The 19,359-nt window shown below is 42.0% G+C and overlaps 2 protein-coding genes across 6 annotated transcripts in view; both read right to left on the reverse strand.

The window, feature by feature from the left end:
* The window catches only part of SPATS2 (spermatogenesis associated serine rich 2), a 132,068-nt gene that overhangs the window by 101,013 nt on the left and 11,696 nt on the right, over nucleotides 1-19,359 (reverse strand). The window lies entirely within an intron of this gene.
* The window catches only part of DNAJC22 (DnaJ heat shock protein family (Hsp40) member C22), an 88,336-nt gene that overhangs the window by 24,462 nt on the left and 44,515 nt on the right, over nucleotides 1-19,359 (reverse strand). Inside the window, exon 5 of one of the 5 annotated variants that reach the window (XR_008373145.1) lies at nucleotides 15,694-15,763. The exons of the other annotated variants lie outside the window; for them this stretch is intronic. The gene's annotated coding sequence lies outside the window, so the exon portion shown is untranslated. The remainder of the gene's footprint in view (nucleotides 1-15,693; nucleotides 15,764-19,359) is intronic. 5 annotated transcript variants of the gene reach the window in all.

A 19,359-nucleotide genomic window follows, 5' to 3' on the forward strand; every position in this document is an offset into this window, starting at 1 on the left:
ACCGGCGCCCTACTCCTTGAGCCACAGGCGCCGCCCCCAACTTTTTCAATTAACAGTAAACTACATAAGATCTAATAGTAACTGGGTCAGTGCCCATAGCTCAGTGGTTAGAGCGCTGGTCACATATACCAGGCTGGCAGGTTCGAATCTGGCCCAGGCTTGCTAAAACAACAATGACAACTACAACAACAATAAAAAAAGAAAGCCAGGCATTGTGGCGGGCGCCTGTAGTCCCAGCTACTTGGGAGGTCGAAGTAGGAGAATTGCTTAAGCCCAAGAGTTTGTGGTTGCTGTGAGCTGTGATACAACAGCACTCTATCCAGGGCGACAAAGAAGACTATCTCAAAAAAAAAAAAAAAAAAAAAAGTAACAGATTAAGAGCACTTCTATAATCAAAGAAAGCTTGCCATAATAACTTTCGGCAAACTAATACTATGCCACACAGATAAAGCAAAAATATTAACTGTTAACATGTCTACCTATTGTAATGACAAAAGAGAAATCAAATTGACCAAAGCTGGGATAGTTACGCTTAAAGGAATATGCTTCTGGGGTCATAACTGCTATTCACAAAAACCAAAAGGCAGCAGCCAGGCGAGGTGGCTCACACCTGTAATTCTAGCACGCGAGCAGATCGCTTGAGCTCAGGAGTTCAAGATCAGCCTGAGCAAGAGTGAGACCCCATCTGTACTAAAAATGAAAAACTGAAGCAAGAGGATCACTTGTGCCCAAGAGTTTGAGGTTGCTGTGAGCTACGATGTCACAGCACTCTATTGAGGGCAAAAAAGTGAGACTCTGTCTAAGAAAAAAAAACAAAAGGCAGCCTGGTTACCCCATCTGAGTGTGGTCTGGTTAATATAAGAGGTCTTAGAAGAAGACTGCTGCTGAACAGAATACATGGGACTCAAGAACAAAGGTCTAAGTATCACTGAACTGGAAAAAGAATGGTCTGAGTTCTTCCCATGGAATAAAGAAAAAGGAAATTTGCCTTGAGAGTTAAACTTTCTCTAAAACATGTTATTTAAAATGCCTTCCCTGAATCCAATACAAACCATGGGTTTCTCAGTAACACAAGAAAATTCAAGTTATACAAGAGCATCTAATTAGACTGAATTTGCTTTTCCACCCCTCTATGTATTTAAGGAAGGCCAGACAAAACTTATGCCTTGTCTCTTCCTCATTCCAAAATTTTAGTACTCTAAAAAACAGTCATTGTTGAAGTTGGTTGTTCCTGAAAGAGCCCACAATTCACAAAAGAATTCTCTGAAATGGTATTTCCAGCTGCTTTTTTCTTGCTGCATAGTAAGAACCTGTCTCAAAACAGGTAAACCAGTGTCTCAAGAACAGAAGCTTCGGGCCAGGCACTGTGGCTCACGTCTGTAATCCTATCACTCAGGGAGGCCGAGGTGGGTGAACTTCATGAGCTCATGGGTTCAAGACCAGCCTGAGCAAGAGCAAGACCCCCCATCTCTAAAAATAGACATGCGTCGTGCAGTCCCAGCTACTTAGAGGCTGAGGCAAGAGAATCACTTGAGCCCAAGAGTCTGAGGTTGCTGTGAGCTATGACTCCAGAGCACTCTACCAAGGGCAACAGAGTGAGAGACTGTCTCACAAAAAAAAAAAAAAAAAAAAAAAAAAAGAACAGACATTTCATCATTTCAGAAATGCTTAGAACCTTTTGTCTAAACTACTTTTGTTAACTGCAGACCAATAAAACAAATGGCATATATATATTTTTTTTCTTTTTTGAGACAAAGTCTCATTATGTTGCCCTCAGTAGAGTGCTGTAGCATCACAGCTCACAGCAACCTCAAACTCTTGGGCTTAAGTGATTCTCTTGCCTCAGCCTCCCAGGTAGCTAGGACTACAGGCGCCCACCACAACTCCCGGCTGTTTTTTTTGTTGTTGCAGTTGTCATTGTTTAGCTGGCCTGGGCCAGATTCGAACCCACCAGCCTCGGTGTATGTGGCAGGCACTGTAACCACTGTGCTATGGGGGCCGAGCCCAAATGGCATATTTTAATATTGGACTAAAAATCTATATTCGACACATTTCGGACACAAACGATTTGCTCCTGTTCATATCTATACAATAATCCAAATATTAAATACATCTGCTGTTTTCAAAATAATAGCTGTCTTCTATAAAGTATGTCAGATGAAAGGACAGAATGAGTAAACTGTTAGTTTTTAACAAATTAACTTGATTCAAATATGTACACAGTTTAAAGAAGCCCAAATCAGAAGTCAATACACAAACTACATTTTCAAATCAATAATATATTTTAAATTCAGAACGACGTTATTTTTAATGCAAAAATAAAAAGGCACATCAAGCTCAACTTTCTGGCTTTCTAAGCTCCAAATTTAAAAATATCTAAATACCACCAGTGTCTATGGAATTACTGGTTTCACAAACCAGCTTTTTTCCTCATGTGAGATCAAACTAATCCCCTGACACTTTCAATAAAGAAAATGAAGTTACACCAAAAATCTTTACACTCAGCATTCTAATCCCCTGACACTTTCAATAAAGAAAATGAAGTTACACCAAAAATCTTTACACTCAGCATTCATTTAAATCCTTCCAACCACTCCCAGGCTTGTAATATGTCAGAAAAATATTGCTCTAGTAATTATTTTGCTTAGAAATGAACAGAGCAATTCAGATTGGAAATAATTTGCTGTCCGTGTCATTCATAAATCTATGTTACTGTATTATAATTCCTAAAATGGATGCATAATGCATGTAGCATATCATGCATTAAACATTCTAAAAGAAAAGTTTTCATCTAGCTGAAATTAGTTAAGTAATACTGGTGAATTTAAAAGCGCAAAAAGTTAACTCTTTCTTCTCTCCATCTTTACTCACTCCAAACCATTCAGGAATCTTTGAGATGGGGACAGGTGAGGAAGGTGTGGAGGGACAATACATGCCAGATGGAGGGGAAAAAGAATGCAGATAAAAACAAAATAAAAACCTGAAAAGGTATAGAATACTAATCCCAATACTTCCTCCAAATTGCAACAGAAATTAAGGAACTATAGCCAAGTCTTTCGATTTTCAGATTATGTACATACTGTCTTCCTTTCTGTGATGTAACTCATTCCAAAGCTTTTTTTTTCTGACTCTTCTCATGGTTCTTATATCACCACAAATAAGTGTGTGCTTGTAAAGAGTCTATTAAAGCTCTGTAAAAGTATTTTTCAAATACTAAGTAAAAAGATAAGTGAGTCATTTAAAAGGTCTAAGAGATTTTTCCCCCTCTACCCCAATTTCAATGATGAATGTATAAACCTGGATACCAAGAAAAATAAAAGAAGGAAATGATTGAATACAGACATCTGTTCTTCCCCAAAGAGGAACAAGTAATATGGCAGGCAGTTTTTTTTTTTTTTAGAGAGTCTCACTTTATTGCCCTCGGTAGAGTGCTGTGGCATTACACAGCTTACAGCAAGCTCCAACTCTTGGGCTTAGGCGATTCTCTTGCCTCAGCCTCCCTAGTAGCTGGGACTACAGGCACCCACCACAACGCACAGCTATTTTTTTGTTGCAGTGTGGCCAGGGCCGGGTTTGAACCTGCCACCCTCAATATATGGGGTCGGTGCCTTACCGACTGAGCCATAGGAGCCGCCTGGCAGGCAGCTATTTTTAATAGCAACTTCATATTTGCTAAGCTACGGTCTTTTTTCAGATCATCAGAGAATATGAGTGGAAGCTCCCATATTGTACAAATCCAGAAAAGGCAAAGAAGCAAAAAAGAAAACATAATGTAAAGATTACAAAACACAAAAAATCCTTATAAACACGCATCATAAAATACAAACTTTTTGAATTTGTCTCCTGCTCCACAGGCAGTGAGATGGTCTTAGAGGCTATTCCCTAATACCATTCAAAGTCTCTTATAACCAGCTTTACCACCTACTCTCTAGATCCCAAATTTAAAATTATTTTCCTTTTCAAAATCTCCCTTAGGACTATCCCTGTAGGAATTGAGAAAACTAGCTAAACTAATTCAATTGAAAGTGTGAATGACAGTTACACATACTCCTTAACCCTTGGGAAGACATTACTTTATGGATTCAAGCAAATCTCTAAATGTTAATTTTTTTTTGAGACAGAGTCTCTATCGCCCCGGGTAGAGTGGGTGGCATCATCACAGCTCACTGGAACCTCAAACCCCTGTACTCAAGTGGTCCTCCTGCTTCAGCCTCCCCAGTAGCTGGGACTATATGCATTTAGCTAATTTTACTATTTTTAGCAGAGATGGGGTCTTGCTCTTACTCAGGCTGGTCTCAAAACTCCTGATCTCGGCTTGGCGCCTGTGGCTCAAGCGGCTAAGGCACCAGCCACATACACCTGAGCTGGCAGGTTTGAATCCAGCCCGGGCTGGCCAAAAAACAATGACAGCTGTAACCAAAAAATAGCTGGGCTTTGTGGCGGGCGGCTGTAGTCCCAGCTACTTTGGAGGCGGAGGCAGGAGAATTGCTTGAGCCCAGGACTTGCAGGTTGCTGTGAGCTGTGATGCCACAGCACTTTACCCAGGGTGACAGCTTGAGGCTCTGTCTCCAAAAAAAAAACTCTTGACCTCAATCGATCCTCCTCCCTCAGCCTCCCAGAATGCTAAGATTACAGGCATAAGCCACCAGGCCTGGCCTAATGGTAAAATTTTTAATAATTTCAAAGATTGCTTTCTTTTTGTTTCTTTCTTCCTTTCCCTTCCCTTTTTTTCTTCTCTGTCCTCCCTCCCTTTCTTCCTTTCTGCTCCCTTGAGATAGAAGCACCATTATGCCTACTCTCATACCAAAAGAAGAGGAAAACAAATGCCAGTTCAAAGATTCCAGGTCCTGTCTCTAGTGAAGAAAAGAAGTACAGTATTTGTTATTGTGAAGACTCCTTCCACAGCTCTTGACAACACATTCTTGAGCATTTAAGAAAAAGAAGAAAGCAGTCTTTCACCCCCCTGCCCAGTGAAAATGGAAGGAAAAGTTGGAGCTACTATATTCTAGCTTCCAAAACTTGTTGGTAGTATATGTGTGGGTAGTTTAGTGTTTCAAAACATGTTTGCAAATTCTTTGCTCCTTCTCCCACCAAAGATAGAGTCTAATTCTTTTTCCCACGAAGAAGATACAGTGGAGGGGACACAACCTCAGAGTTGTGTCCCTTCTGGACACAACCAGAGGCAACTCTGGAGTCCTAACTCATTATGTAAGATACCCAGTGAATCTTAACAGGTTTAAAAAGATGTCTGGAAGCACTAGCTATTCAAGTCTTCCCAGCCCCATCACCAGTTTTGTGAATGAAGAACAGTTTGAAATGATGATTCCAGGCCCATCTTTCTCCAACTGCACAAGAGACCTTGGTGAAAAAGGCTTCTACATGATTTCAGCCCCAGCTATCATTTGACTACACCTTCATCTGAAACCCTACGAAATAATTGCCTAGCCAACCCCAAACATCAGAACCATAAAAGATAAAAAGGAGCTTTGTGGGCGGTGCCTGTGGCTCTAAGGAGTAGGGCGCTGGCCGCATATGCCGGAGGTGGCGGGTTCAAGCCCAGCCCCGGCCAAAAACTGCAAAAAAAAAAAAAAGGAGTGTTGTGGGTGGCACCTGTGGCTCAGTGGGTAGGGTGCCAGCCCCATATAAAGAGGGTGGCGGGTTCGAACCCGGCCCCAGCCAGCTAAAACAGCAGTGGCAACTGCAACAAAAATAGCCAGGCGTTGTGGCCGGCACCTGTAGTCCCAGCTACTTGGGAGGCTAGGGCAAAGGCAAGAGAATCGCTTAAGCCCAAGAGTTAGAGGTTGCTATGAGCTGTAACGCTACAGCACTCTACAGAGGGTGACAGAGTGAGACTCTGTCTCAAAAAAAAAAAAAAAAAACTTTGTTTTTTGTTGTTTCTTTTTTTAGAGACAGAGTCTCACTTTATCGTCCTCGGTAGAATGCTGTGGCATCACAGCTCACAGCAACCTCCAACTCCTGGGCTTAGGCAATTTTCCTGCCTCAGCCTCCCAAGTAGCTGGGACTACAGGTGCCCAGCTATTTGTGTTGCAGTTTGGCAGGGCCAGGTTCGAACCCACCACCATCAGTACATGGGGCCAATGCCCTACCCACTGAGCCACAGGTGCATTCCGGAGCTTTGTTTTATATTTCATATAAATGTACTTGGGATGGTGTGTCACAGCAATAGATAAGCAAAACATTGGTATAGGGAGTGTATTTTTTGTTCTGCCATAACAAAAAATTAAAATGTTTGGCTTTCAGACTGGGCAATAAGGGAAAAAGCAAGAAAGGTCTTGAGAGGGTTAGCCAGTCCCAAAACCAAACATTTTAATCAAAAGGTTGTTGACTCTTGGCTTAAAAGAAAATGAGTATTATTAGAAGCTAAAGAAAAGGAGAATTGTATTAGGGAAATGGTAGAAAAGTTTAGCAAAGCTGTCATCTGCAGTAATGTGGAAAACAGAAAATATAACTAATCAACTAATATACGGCATAAGGAGATTTCCAGGCAGAATATCAAGTATCAACTGGTTTCTTTTTTTTTTTTTTGTAGAGACAGAGTCTCACCTGATCGCCCTCGGTAGAGTGCCATGGCATCACACAGCTCACAGCAACCTCCAAATCCTTGGGCTTAGGCGATTCTCTTGACTCAGCCTCCCAAGTAGCTGGGACTACAGGCGCCCGCCACAACGCCCGGCTATTTTTTTGTTGCAGTTTGGCCGGGGCTGGGTTTGAACCCGCCACCCTCGGCATATGGGGCCAGCGCCCTACCCGCTGAGCCACAGGTGCCGCCCTCAACTGGTTTCTTTTAGCTGTGCATCATAAGGTACAGAGAGAGATGAGCTAAAAAAGGAATTATACAATTTTCAAGGTGAATATAGAAGATACATGAAAGAGCCAGGACTTGCTAGGTCCAAAAATAAAACTGCTTCTTATTCCCAGCCTTCCTGTATTGTAAACATGACTCAAATTAAGAAATATCCTCTCAGCCAGCCACAGTGACTTACACTGTAATCCTAGCACTTTGGGAGGCTAAGGTGGGAAAATTGTTTGAGGTCAGGAGTTCAAGACCTGCTAGAGCAAGAATGAGACTACATCTCTACTAAAAATAGGAAAATTGGCTGGATGCCTAGTTCCAGCTATATAAAAGGCTGAAGTGAGAGGATCCCTTGGGCCCAGCAGTTTGATGTTACAGTAAGCTATGATGACACCACTGCACCCTAGTCCAGGCAATACAGCGAGACCCTGGCTCCAAAAAAAAAGAAAAGAAAAAGAGCCACTCACAGTGGTTCACACCTGTAATCCTTGCACTCTCGGAGGCCAAAGCAGGCAGACTGCTTCAGATCGGGAGTTAGAGACCAGCCTTACCTGATCTCTACTAAAAATAGAAAAACTAGCCTGTTGTGGTGGGGAGCACCTGTAGTCCCACCAGCTGATCAAGAGGCTGAGGCAAGAGGATCGTTTGAGCCCAAAAGTTGGAGGTTGCTGTGAGCAATGACCCCACAGCATTCTACCCAGGGTGAAAGAGTAAGAATCTGTCTCAAAAAAGAAAAAGAAAGAAAAGGAAAATCCCCTCTGGACAAAGATGAACTACAGGGCAGTGTTAAACCTTTACTTAGACCAAGAGTTAGCAAACATTTTCTGCAAAAGACCAGATAAATATCTTAGATTATGAGGACCGTTAAGTATATAGTCTCTGTTGCACATTCTTCTTTTTTTTTTTTTTGTAGAGACAGAGTCTCACTGTACCGCCCTCGGTAGAGCGCCGTGACGTCACACGGCTCACAGCAACCTCCAACTCCTGGGCTTAGGCGATTCTCCTGCCTCAGCCTCCCGAGTAGCTGGGACTACAGGCACCCGCCACAACGCCCAGCTATTTTTTTGTTGTAGTTTGGCCGGGGCTGGGTTTGAACCCACCACCCTCGGCATATGGGGCCAGCGCCCTACTCACTGAGCCACAGGCGCCGCCCGCACATTCTTCTTTTTTAAAAATTATTTAAAAATATAAAAACAAAACTTAGCGCAAAGGCCTTAGCTTGCCTATTTCCAGTTTAGACTTGTAAGAGATTTAAGGTGATACCTCAGAGATCCTTTCAAACAGTCCTGCTAAGAATCTTAAAGCTGTTCCACAAAAGCTTTATAGGAACCCTAAGCTAGAGAAGGCTCTGTGTATCAATGTGTAAGTAGCTTTCGTAATAGATTGAAACCTCCAACCCATAACAGTCACAGGAAACCTGGAAAGTCTTAAAGAAAATGTTATGGGCGGCGCCTGTGGCTCAGTGAGTAGGGCGCTGGCCCCATATGCCGAGGGTGGCGGGTTCAAACCCAGCCCCGGCCAAACTGCAGCAAAGAAATAGCCGGGCGTTGTGGCGGGCGCCTGTGGTCCCAGCTGCTCGGGAGGCTGAGGCAGGAGAATCGCGTAAGCCCAAGAGTTGGAGGTTGCTGTGAGCCGTGTGATGCCACGGCACTCTACCGAGGGCAGTACAGTGAGACTCTGTCTCTACCAAAAAAAAAAGAAAATGTTATGTTCAGAAATAGTCGGTCTTTATAGTGAAATGACAGAAAAATAGTTTTTTCAATAGAACTAAAATCAATCTTGCTCTCTAACTGCCTTTTTTTTTTTTTAAGACAGAGTCTCACTATGTCGTCCTTGGTAGAGTTGTTGTGTTGTCACAGCTCACAGCAACGTCAAACTCTTGGGCTTAAACAATTCTCTTGCCTCAGCCTCCCAAGTAGCTGGGACTACAGGCACCCACTACAAGGCCCGCCCGGCTATTCTTTTGTTATAGTTGTCGTTGTTTTAGCAGGCCCAGGCCGGTATACCACTCAATTATGACCTGAATCTCTACCTGCATTCTTTCTCGGCCTAGTGACTTACTAGCTGGCCACCTGTAGATTTCCCTTTTTACAAACCACTGAAAAGAACAGACAGAAATGTAAATGCTTTCTCTCTGCATTTCATCAGTTCTCATCTTTCAGAATTTGTTCCTATAGCCCCAGGGGTTCCAGAGTTCCCAGAAACACTAGGCTGGGAGCTGAGCACCTGGCCTCAAACCTATCCAAAATGGTATCATAGACTCAACAACAGGATCAGAAACACGTGTGAAAAGTCTGTCTCCAACAGCTAAGACAACTATTTATCATCCAACTGGAGGAACTTTTCACAACACCCTGTAAATCTGGCTGCAATTAACTTTTTTTTCCTGGGAAGGAAGAACTGGCAAGACATGCCTGGTTGGATTTCAGAATTGCTGTGGACCAGTGACTATTATGTTTCTTCCATTTTAGGATTTGGGCTCTGCACCCCTAGCACAGTGATTACGGCGCCAGCCACAAATACCGAGGGTGGTGGGCTCATATACCAGGGCCAGCTAAACAACTGCAACAAAAAAATACCTGGGCGTTGTGGCAGGCGCTTGTAGTCCTAGCTACTTGGGAGGCTGAGGCAAGAGAATCGCTTAAGCCCAAGAATTTGGGGATGCTGTGAGCTGTGATGCCACCGCACTCAACCGAGGGCAACATGGTGAGACTGTCTCAAAAAAAAAAAAAAAAAAAAAAAAAGAAGGCGCCTGTGGCTCAGTGAGTAGGGCGCTGGCCCCATATACCAAGGCTGGGGGGTTCAAACCCAGCCCCGGCTGAACTGCAACCAAAGGCAGACTGCTTACCTGATCTCTACTAAAAATAGAAAAACTAGCCAGGCATTGTGGCAGGCGCCTGTAGTCCCAGCTGCTTGGGAGGCTGAGGCAGGAGAATCGTGAAAGCCCAAGAGCTGGAGGTTGCTGTGAGTCCTGAGACATCATGGCACTCAACCGAGGGTGGTTAAGTGAAACTCTGTCTCTACAAAAAAAAATAATAATAAAAAATAAAAAAGGAAAAAAAAGAAAAAGGCCCGGCACCTGTAGCTCAGTGGCTAGGGCGCCAGCCACGTATACCAGAGCTGGTGGATTCGAATCCAGCTCAGGTCAACTACAACCAAAAAAAGCCGGGCATTGTGGAAGGCACCTGTAGTCCCCAGCTGCTTGGGAGGCTGAGGCAAAAGAATGGCTTGAGCCCAAGAGTTTGAGGTTGCTGTGAACCATGACACCATAGCACTCTATGGAGGGTGACATAGTGACAAAAAGATTAAATTTATCAGAAGACAAGACAGTCACATTATTTTTTTAGATACAACTATGCACTGCTTACCAAGATACACTTGAAAGGGAAGTAAGCCAGAAAGACTGAAAAATATAAGGATGTTAAAAATATGCTACAAAAGGGCCAAGGAAGGGGAAGGGAGGGGGGAGGTCTTAGTGGAGGGAGGGTAATGGGTGGGGCCACACCTACGGTGCATCTTAGAATGGGTATAGGTGAAACTTACTAAATGCATAATACAAATGCCTATGCCATAAAGGCTACATTGAACAGTTTGATGAGAATATTTCAGATTGTATATGAAACCAGCACATTGTACCCCTTGATTGCACTAATGTACACAGCTATGATTTAACAATAAAAAAATAAAATAACATAAAATAAAAGTTTGAGAAAAAAATATGCTACAAAAATATTAATCAAAAGAAATCTTGTTATTCATTTTAATATTAATAACAGAAGCAATAAAACTTAAAGCAAAAAGCCAGGCATGGTGGTGTGTGCCTATAGTCCTAGCTACTTAGGAGCCTGAGGCAGAAGGATCACTTGAGCCCAAGAATTTGAGGGGAGCCTGGGCATCACAGGAGAACTCACCTAAAAAAAAACAACAATAAAAAGACTTAATGAAAAAACCATTAATATGTGGTCATCAAAAGAGAACCCCTTACATCTGGAGTGAGATAACTCTCCCCACCATGGACAGACGATACATAGGAAGGAGGTCCAGGTACTTGGAGTAAGAATGCCCTTCCCTCCCTGCCAACACTCTGACCCTCACCTCTGGTAATCACCTCCTCCTTACCAGGCCTAATTTTTTCATATTCTTCATCTCCATCTCTGCTGGCCATCAAAAGAAGCCTAGAAACCCTTCTCTCATCTCCTATATTTTAACCTCCATACGGTTTTATGCATCTCTGGCTCTGTCTCTGTGATACCCATCTCTCCCCAAATTTGAAAACCCTTCCTCTGTGCCCTACATTTTCAACATCTCTGAACATTCCCTTTAACTTCTTCCTCTAATCGAAATCTGGATCTCCTCTGAGGCCCTACAGCCCTAAAGTGGAGTAAATTAATCTTTCCCACGCCTCTTCTATGGATCCCAGGCTAGATTAAGTGTCCTCCAACTATGCTTGTAGGTTCCACATCAGTCTTCAGGGAAGGGAGTCTGAAGAGGGAGTTCCAGTCTCCCTCTTCCCTAAACAACTCCCCTGCTTTGAATATCCTATGAAAAGTCTATTACTCATTACCTAGCTTTTTTTTGAGACAGAGTCCCACTTTGTAGCCCGTGGTAGAGTGGCATCATAGCTCACAGCAACCTCAAACTCTTGGGCTCAAGCGATTCTCTTGCCTCAGCCTCCCAAATAGGTGGGACTACAGGGGCCCGCCACAGTGCCGGCTATTTTTAGAGATGGGGTCTCATTCTTGCTCAGGCTAGTCTTGAGCTCAAGCAATCCACCCACCTCAGCCTCCCAGAATGTTAGGATTACAGGCATGAGCCACCACACCTGGCCCCCATTACCTGGCTTACTGTGACTTTCCACTACTCATCTTAAGTCTCAGTGATTCCACAAAGATGATCTTTCCAATACTCCACCTCTCAGAATTCCTGTAACAGTTCTTTAAGTTTCTCATTCCCAATAATATTGTCCTTCACCCACTCAGCCCATGATCATGCCTCCACAATCTCTATTTTTGTATACCACTGTCTGATAATGACCTAGCATCTTTATTACTCAGTATCTCACATACCCAAACTCTAACAGCTTTTGATACCACCAGAACTTTCAATCTACTGATCCTCCCATCTTTCACTCTCTCTTAGCCACTTTATGTCCTTCCTTCCCTCCTTACCTGGTTTAAATTCCATAGTATATTATATAATTGTTATACAGATATCCTCTCTTCCCTTGTCCTTTTCCTGCTTTGTTCTATTATCTTGAGGAAACCCTTCCCTGGTTAAATACTCTCCAGACATACAGTCCTGCAGCTGAATGTTACCGGAAGAAAAAAAAAAAGAAACATACGAATCTCACTCTAAATTCATGACCAAAACCTCAAGAGGCCTTCAATGCCACTTGGTAATCATATAATATTTCCCTTCTCTCAATTTCACACCTTCTCTCCCCACAAACCTCCACTCCTCCCCACCCTCACTCTCAACAATGCACTTTGTTTTCTAATTCACTAAGAATATTAAAAACAGTAAGAAGAAAACTTTCACAAACTCTCACTGCCAAATCAATCTACCTACCTGGTAGGTGAGTTTCAGATATATTTTAAAGATGTAAAGAACAGAAATTGGCAATGTATTTAATGTGAAGTATGAAAAAGAAAAGACTCAAAAATGACTTTTAGGTCTCTGGTCAAATATTACTTTCTCAGTGACATCTTCCCTTACCCCATCTGTATCTTTCTGTCACTGCCTCTATCACATACACACACACACTCTCTCACATGCTCATATAGTTCTCTCCTTCCCGGTTTTTGTTTTTTGAGTTTGGTTTTTGTTTCCTGGCAAATACCAGTTATCACCAAGTAAAATACTAAACATTTCACTCCTTCACCTAATACCTGCCTTCCCCCACCAGAATATAAGCTGTATTTAGGCAAGAATTTTCATGCTTCCTTTACTCCTGTGTACCCAGCACATAGTAGGCACTCAATAAAACTTGTTTTTTAAAAAGTAAAAGGTTTTTGGCATGAACAAATGCACGGCTGGTGGTATCATTTATTCAGAAAAAGAATAGGTGTAGGGTGGGAAGAATCATGGTCACTATAGGAAAGCACTTATCTAGTGAGAAAAAGATACTACATACTAGAGTATATGTGAAACATACATTTATAACACATTAGTATTACTTTGCATGATTTGTTAACTGATAAAAATAAAACTGCATAATATTGTATTATCTCATTGAGGTGGTCTGTGCCAGGTTTCTCTCCTGTAAAATGTATTTATTGACCTGTAGTCCCAGCTACTCGGGAGGCTGAGGCAAGAGAATCGCTTAAGCCCAAGAGTTGGAGGTTGCTGTGAGCCGTGTGACGTCACGGCACTCTACCCGAGGGTGGTACAGTGAGACTCTGTCTCTACAAAAAAAAAAAAAAAAAAATGTATTTATTGATTTATTTATTTTTTTGGAGACAGTTTCACTTTGTCACCCTGGCTAGTGTCGTGGCGTCATAGCTCACACCAACCTCAAACTCCTGGGCTCAAGCAATTCACCTGCCTCAGCATCCAGAGTAGCTAGGAGAACTACACCTGGCTGTTTTTCTCTTTCCATATTCTGTTTGTTAAAAACAGTCAGTAAGTCCGGCCCAGAGTCATATAGAAGGGAGTTAATACAAAAGCATATTTATGCATGTTTTTACATATACATATATGCTTCCACACATAAACACATACATACATGTTTCTGCACTTACATAGAAAATGTTCTGGAAAGAAAAAGACTTATTGGCTCGGCACCTGTGGCTCAAGCGGCTAAGGCGCCAGCCACATACACCTGAGCTGGTGGGTTCAAATCCAGCCCGGGCCCACCAAACAACAATGACGACTGCAACCAAAAAATAGCCAGGCGTTATGGCGGGCGCCTATAGTCCCAGCTATTTGGAAGGCTGAGGCAGGAGAATCGCTTAAGCCCAGGAGTTGGAGGTTGCTGTGAGCTGTGATGCCATGGCACTCTACCCAGGGTGACAGCTTGAGGCTCTGTCTCAAAAAAAAAAAAAGACTTATCTGTTAGCCTGTGGGGTAAGAACAGTACCCAAATAGAGAATAGAACTGAAGAGAGGGTGGGGAGACTATGACTTTTCACTTTATACATGTTTCATAATAAGCATATTACTTACATAATATAAAATGGGGGAGCAGGGGCGGCACCTGTGGCTCAGGAAGTAGGGCGCCAACCCCATATACTGAGGGTGGTGGGTCCAAACCTGGCCCCGGCCAAACTGCAACAAAAAATAGCCAGGCTTTGTGGCGGGCACCTGTGGTCCCAGCTACTGGGGAGGCTGAGGCAAGAGAATCGCCTAAGCCCAGGAGCTGTAGATTGCTGTGAGCTGTGATGGCACAGCACTCTACCAAGGGCAATAAAGTGAGACTCTGTCTCTACAAAAAAAAAAAAAATAATAATAATGGGGGAGCAGGTGCAGCAGCTCACATCTATAATCCTAGCACTCTGGGAGGCTGAGGCAGGAGGACAGCTTGAGCTCAGGAGTTCAAGACCAGCCTGAGCAACATAGCAAGACCTCATTTCTATTAAAAATAGAGGTTGGGCACAGTGGCTCACGCTTATAATCCTAGCTCTTTGGGAGGCTGAGGCAGGAGGATAGCTTGAGCTCAGAAGTTCAAGACCAGCCTGAGCAATAGTAAGACCCCGTCTCTACTATAAATAGAAATACCGAGGCAAGATGATCACTTGAGCCCAAAAACTTGCAGTTGCTGTGAGCTATGACAGCACAGCACCCTACTCAGAGTGCCAAAATGAGACTCTTGTCTCAAAAAAATAAAAATAAAAAATTAGCCAGGCCATGAATCTTATGTACTCAATTTTGATATGAGGACAATTAATGACAATTAAGGTCATGGTGGGGGTGGGGGAAGGGGAGAGCAGAGAGAGGGAAGGAGGGAGGGGGGTGGGGCCTTGGTGTGTGCCACACCTTTTTGGGGTAAGACACGATTGCAAGATAGACTTTACCTAACAAATGCAATCAGTGTAACCTGGCTTATTGTACCCTCAGTGAATTCACAATAAAAAAAAAAAGAAAAATTAGCCAAGCATCATGGAGCCAGCCTGTTAGTCCCAGATACTTGGGAGGCTGAGGTGGGAACACTGTTTGAGCCCAGTAGTTTGAGGCCACACTGAGCTATGATGACTCCACTGCATCCTAGCCAGGGCAACACAGCAAGACACAATTTCCAGGAAAAAAAAAAAAAAAGGCAATTTGGCAGTATTCTCCAATATTTTTAGAACAGCATACCTTTCATGTAGCAATTCACTTCTAGCAGTCTAGAGAAACATTCACATATGCCTCAAAAGAAACATATAAAAAGTGTTAACTGATGCATTGTTAGAAACATATATATATACCCGGTATAAATATCCATCAATTGGATATGGTTAAATAAACGGTACCTGTACTATTATGGAATAAATATCATGCAGAGGGTAAAAGAATAAAACAGCTATGTATGTACTAACAGAAAAAAAAAACATCTAACAAATAGTTATTAAGAAGAAAAAACATCAGCTCAGCAGGTAGGGCGCCGGCCCCATATACTGAGGGTGGTGGGTTCCAACCCAGCCCCAGCCAAACTGCAATAAAAAAATAGCCAGGCGTTGTGGCAGGCGCCTGTAGTCTCAGCCACTCGGAAGGCTGAGGCAAGAGAATCACCTAAGCCCAGGAGTTGGAGGTTGCTGTGAGCTGTGTGGTACCACAGCACTTTACCAAGGGGGACAAAGTGAGACTCTGTCTCTACAAAAAAAAGAAGAAGAAAAAACATCACAGAATAAATACATAAAATATTGTAGAAAATGACAGTACAGACCAGGCATGATGACTTACGCTTGTAATCCCAGCACTTTGGCAAGCCAGCTGGAAGATCACTTGAGGCCAGGAGTTACAGACCATAGACCTAAGTAATATTGAGAGACACCATCTCTATTTAAAAAATGAAACAAAACAAAAAACCCACATACAAAAATACATACTTTTAAATAAGTACATAGGTATGTAAGTGTAAGTGGAACAATCTGAAAGGACACATACTAGGCTTATAACAGAGATTACTCTGGAGTGAAGAGTTATTTGGAAAGTGTCAGGGACCAACGTAAAGGAAACCTTTTGCTTTACACTCCATAGATTTCAATAATGCTTGAATTTTTTTCAGTATTTATAAATTACAATAAATAAATATAATAAAGAGTAAATATAAGCATTTCATACACTACAAAAATTCTTCTATCAACCCCACTTGACACCTATATTATGATATAATATACATCTCCGGAAATATATATAAGAGAAAGTGTGAGCAGCACCTGTGACTCAAAGGAATAGGGCACTGGCCCCATATACCAGAGGTGATGGGTTCAAACCTGGCCGTGGCCAAAAACTGCAAAAAAAAAAAAAAAAAAGAAAGTGCTACCAGTGATTACCTTTGGAAGAAAATTGGGAAACTATTTACACTGTTTATTTCTATGCTGTTCAATTTTGTTTACCATGTGCATGCCCTGCTTTAAAAAAATTTAATGTGCATTTTTTAAAAGTACATTAGAGTAAGTGCTATTGTGAAGTATGTGAAAGATTTAAAAACCTAAAAGGAGTGTTTTCCTCCACCTGAGAGAATTCAGTAAGGCTTAAAAGGTCACCAACTCACAAGGCTTTTTTTTTTTTTTTTTTTATTGTTGGGGATTCATTGAGGGTACAATAAACCAGGTTACACTGATTGCAATTGTTAGGTAAAGTCTCTCTTGCAATTATGTCTTGCCCCCATAAAGTGTGACACACACGAAGGCCCTACCCTCGCTCCCTCCGTCCCTCTTTCTGCTTTCCCCAACCCATAACCTTAATTGTCATTAATTGTCCTCATATCAAAATTGAGTACATAGGATTCATGCTTCTCCATTCTTGTGATGCTTTACTAAGAATAATGTCTTCCACTTCCATCCAGGTTAATACGAAGGATGTAAAGTCTCCATTTTTCTTAATGGCTGAATAGTATTCCATGGTATACATATACCACAGCTTGTTAATCCATTCCTGGGTTGGTGGGCATTTAGGCTGTTTCCACATTTTGGCGATTGTAAATTGAGCTGCAGTAAACAGTCTAGTACAAGTGTCCTTATGATAAAAGGATTTTTTTCCTTCTGGGTCAAATTGCAGGATCAAATGGGAGGTCTAGCTTGAGTGCTTTGAGGTTTCTCTATACTTCCTTCCAGAAAGGTTGTACTAGTTTGCAGTCCCACTAGCAGTGTAAAAGTATTCCCTTCTCTCCACAACCACGCCAGCATCTGCAGTTTTGAGATTTTGTGATGTGGGCCATTCTCACTGGGGTTTCACTTACAAGGCTTTACAGGCAGAGTTCATAGAATGGGTAAAAGCACATCACAAAAGACAGGAGTCCAGGACAAAGACAGGAAGCACAAGGAGAAAGGGCCTGCAAGGATTTGAATAATCACTAGTTCTGGAATGCATATACTTTCCATTGTTTATTCCAAGAAAATAAGCAATTCAGACTTGCATATGGCTTTCTCAACATTCTGCTTAAAGCTACTGTCCCACTCTACATGACATAATGAAATGAGCATGTCTATCCTATAACCTTGGCAGAATATATTCATTAAGTCTAGATGGTTCAATCCTGACTAGAAGGTAAAGTTCTAAATTAATAATTACTTTGATCTCCTGTTTTCATTCATCTATCTTCCGTCTCTATCAAAAACAGAAACAATTAGCTGGGCATGGTGGTGTATGCCTGTACTCCTAGCTTCTTGGGAGGCTGAGATAGGAGGATCATTTAAGCCCAGGAGTTTGAGGTTGATATGAGCTACAATCACCCCACTGCACTCTACCCGGGCAAGAGAGCAAGACACTCTCTCCAAGAAAAGATTTTTAAAAAGACAATAATATAGGTTTTGTTGCCCCTCCACTCCTACTTGCAAAAACCAGGCAAAATTTCCTTCCAATTCAGGCCACAAGTAGCAAAAATAATTATAATTATAGCATAAGCTAATATTTATTAAGTGCATACCACATATACTACATATTTTATAGCCATTAAAATTCAACAGTCATGGGTGGCGCCTATGGCTCAGTCCGTAGGGCGCCGGCCCCATATACCGAGGGTGGCGGGTTCAAACCCGGCCCCGGCCAAACTGTAACCAAAATTCAACAGTCATAATTCAATAAAAAGACAACCAAATTTAAAAATGGCAAAGGATTTCACAGGTATTTCTCCAAAGAAGATATACAAATAGCCAATAAGGACATGAAAAAATGCTCAACATTACTAGTCACTAGAGAAATGTAAAAAATCACAAGAAAATATTACACATAGAAGAATGGCCACAACTGTTTAAAAAAGGAGGAAAAAAGTGATATATCCATACAATGGAATAGTATTCCGCCATAAAAAAGGAATGACACTGATAATATCATGTGAGAGAAGGCAGACACGAAAGGTCATATTGAATCATTCCATTTATTTGAAATATACAGAATAGGTAAGTCCACAGACAGAAAGCAAATAAGTGGCTAACAGAGACAGGGAAGAGGAGAATGGAGAGTGAAGGCTCAATGAGTATGGGGTCTCCTTTGGTGGTGATGACAAAGTTCTGGAACTTTTAGATAGAGGTGACAGTTACATAGCATGCAACAGTTAATTTTATGTTACGTGAATTTCACCTCAAAAATAAAATCCAACAGTCATGACAACTCTGTAAGCAAGGACCACTCCTTCATCCATTTCACAGATATATGAACACAGGTCAGAGAAATTAAATGACTTCACCAAGTCATTACAAGGAATAAGTAGAGATTCAAAGCAAGACTTATACACGCAATGGCTTGGGCTCTTAACTAACCTGTTATACAGCTCCCCTATTTTAATAAGAAATTAAAGGAAAAATATTGAAAATATTACACATGGAAATACATTATCAGTATTGGCCTGATCATAACTAACACCATTCAGCAGATCCACATTTCAGGTATCAAAAACTTCAGCTGTCAAGTTGGTTAATAATTTAACTGGGGGCTGTTTCGCAATGAAAATAATTAGCCAGTAGGGTGTGAAAAGAATCACGTGTTCTCTGCTTTACAGCCCAGTCAAAAATACAATCATGTAAGAATTGAATATAATCATACTTAATCTTACTGAACTGTTAGGATTTCAGGTAACAAGTAATCAAAATGAAAGTACCAAATATCGGGCGGCACCTGTGGCTCAGTGAGCAGGGTGCCAGCCCCATATACCGAGGGTGGCGGTTTCAAACCCAGCCCCGGCCAAACTGCAACCAAAAAATAGCCGGGCGTTGTGGTGGGCGCCTGTAGTCCCAGCTACTCGGGAGGCTGAGGCAGGAGAATCACCTAAGCCCAGAAGTTGGAGGTTGCTGTGAGCTGTGTGACGCCACAGCACTCTACCGAGGGCAATAAAGTGAAACTCTTGTCTCTACAAAAAAAAAAGAAAGTACCAAATATCCCTCCTTTTTTCAGAAGCTTTTTGTATCT

Source organism: Nycticebus coucang, chromosome 12 (genome assembly GCF_027406575.1).
Source record: "Nycticebus coucang isolate mNycCou1 chromosome 12, mNycCou1.pri, whole genome shotgun sequence".
Taxonomy (NCBI): domain Eukaryota; kingdom Metazoa; phylum Chordata; class Mammalia; order Primates; family Lorisidae; genus Nycticebus; species Nycticebus coucang.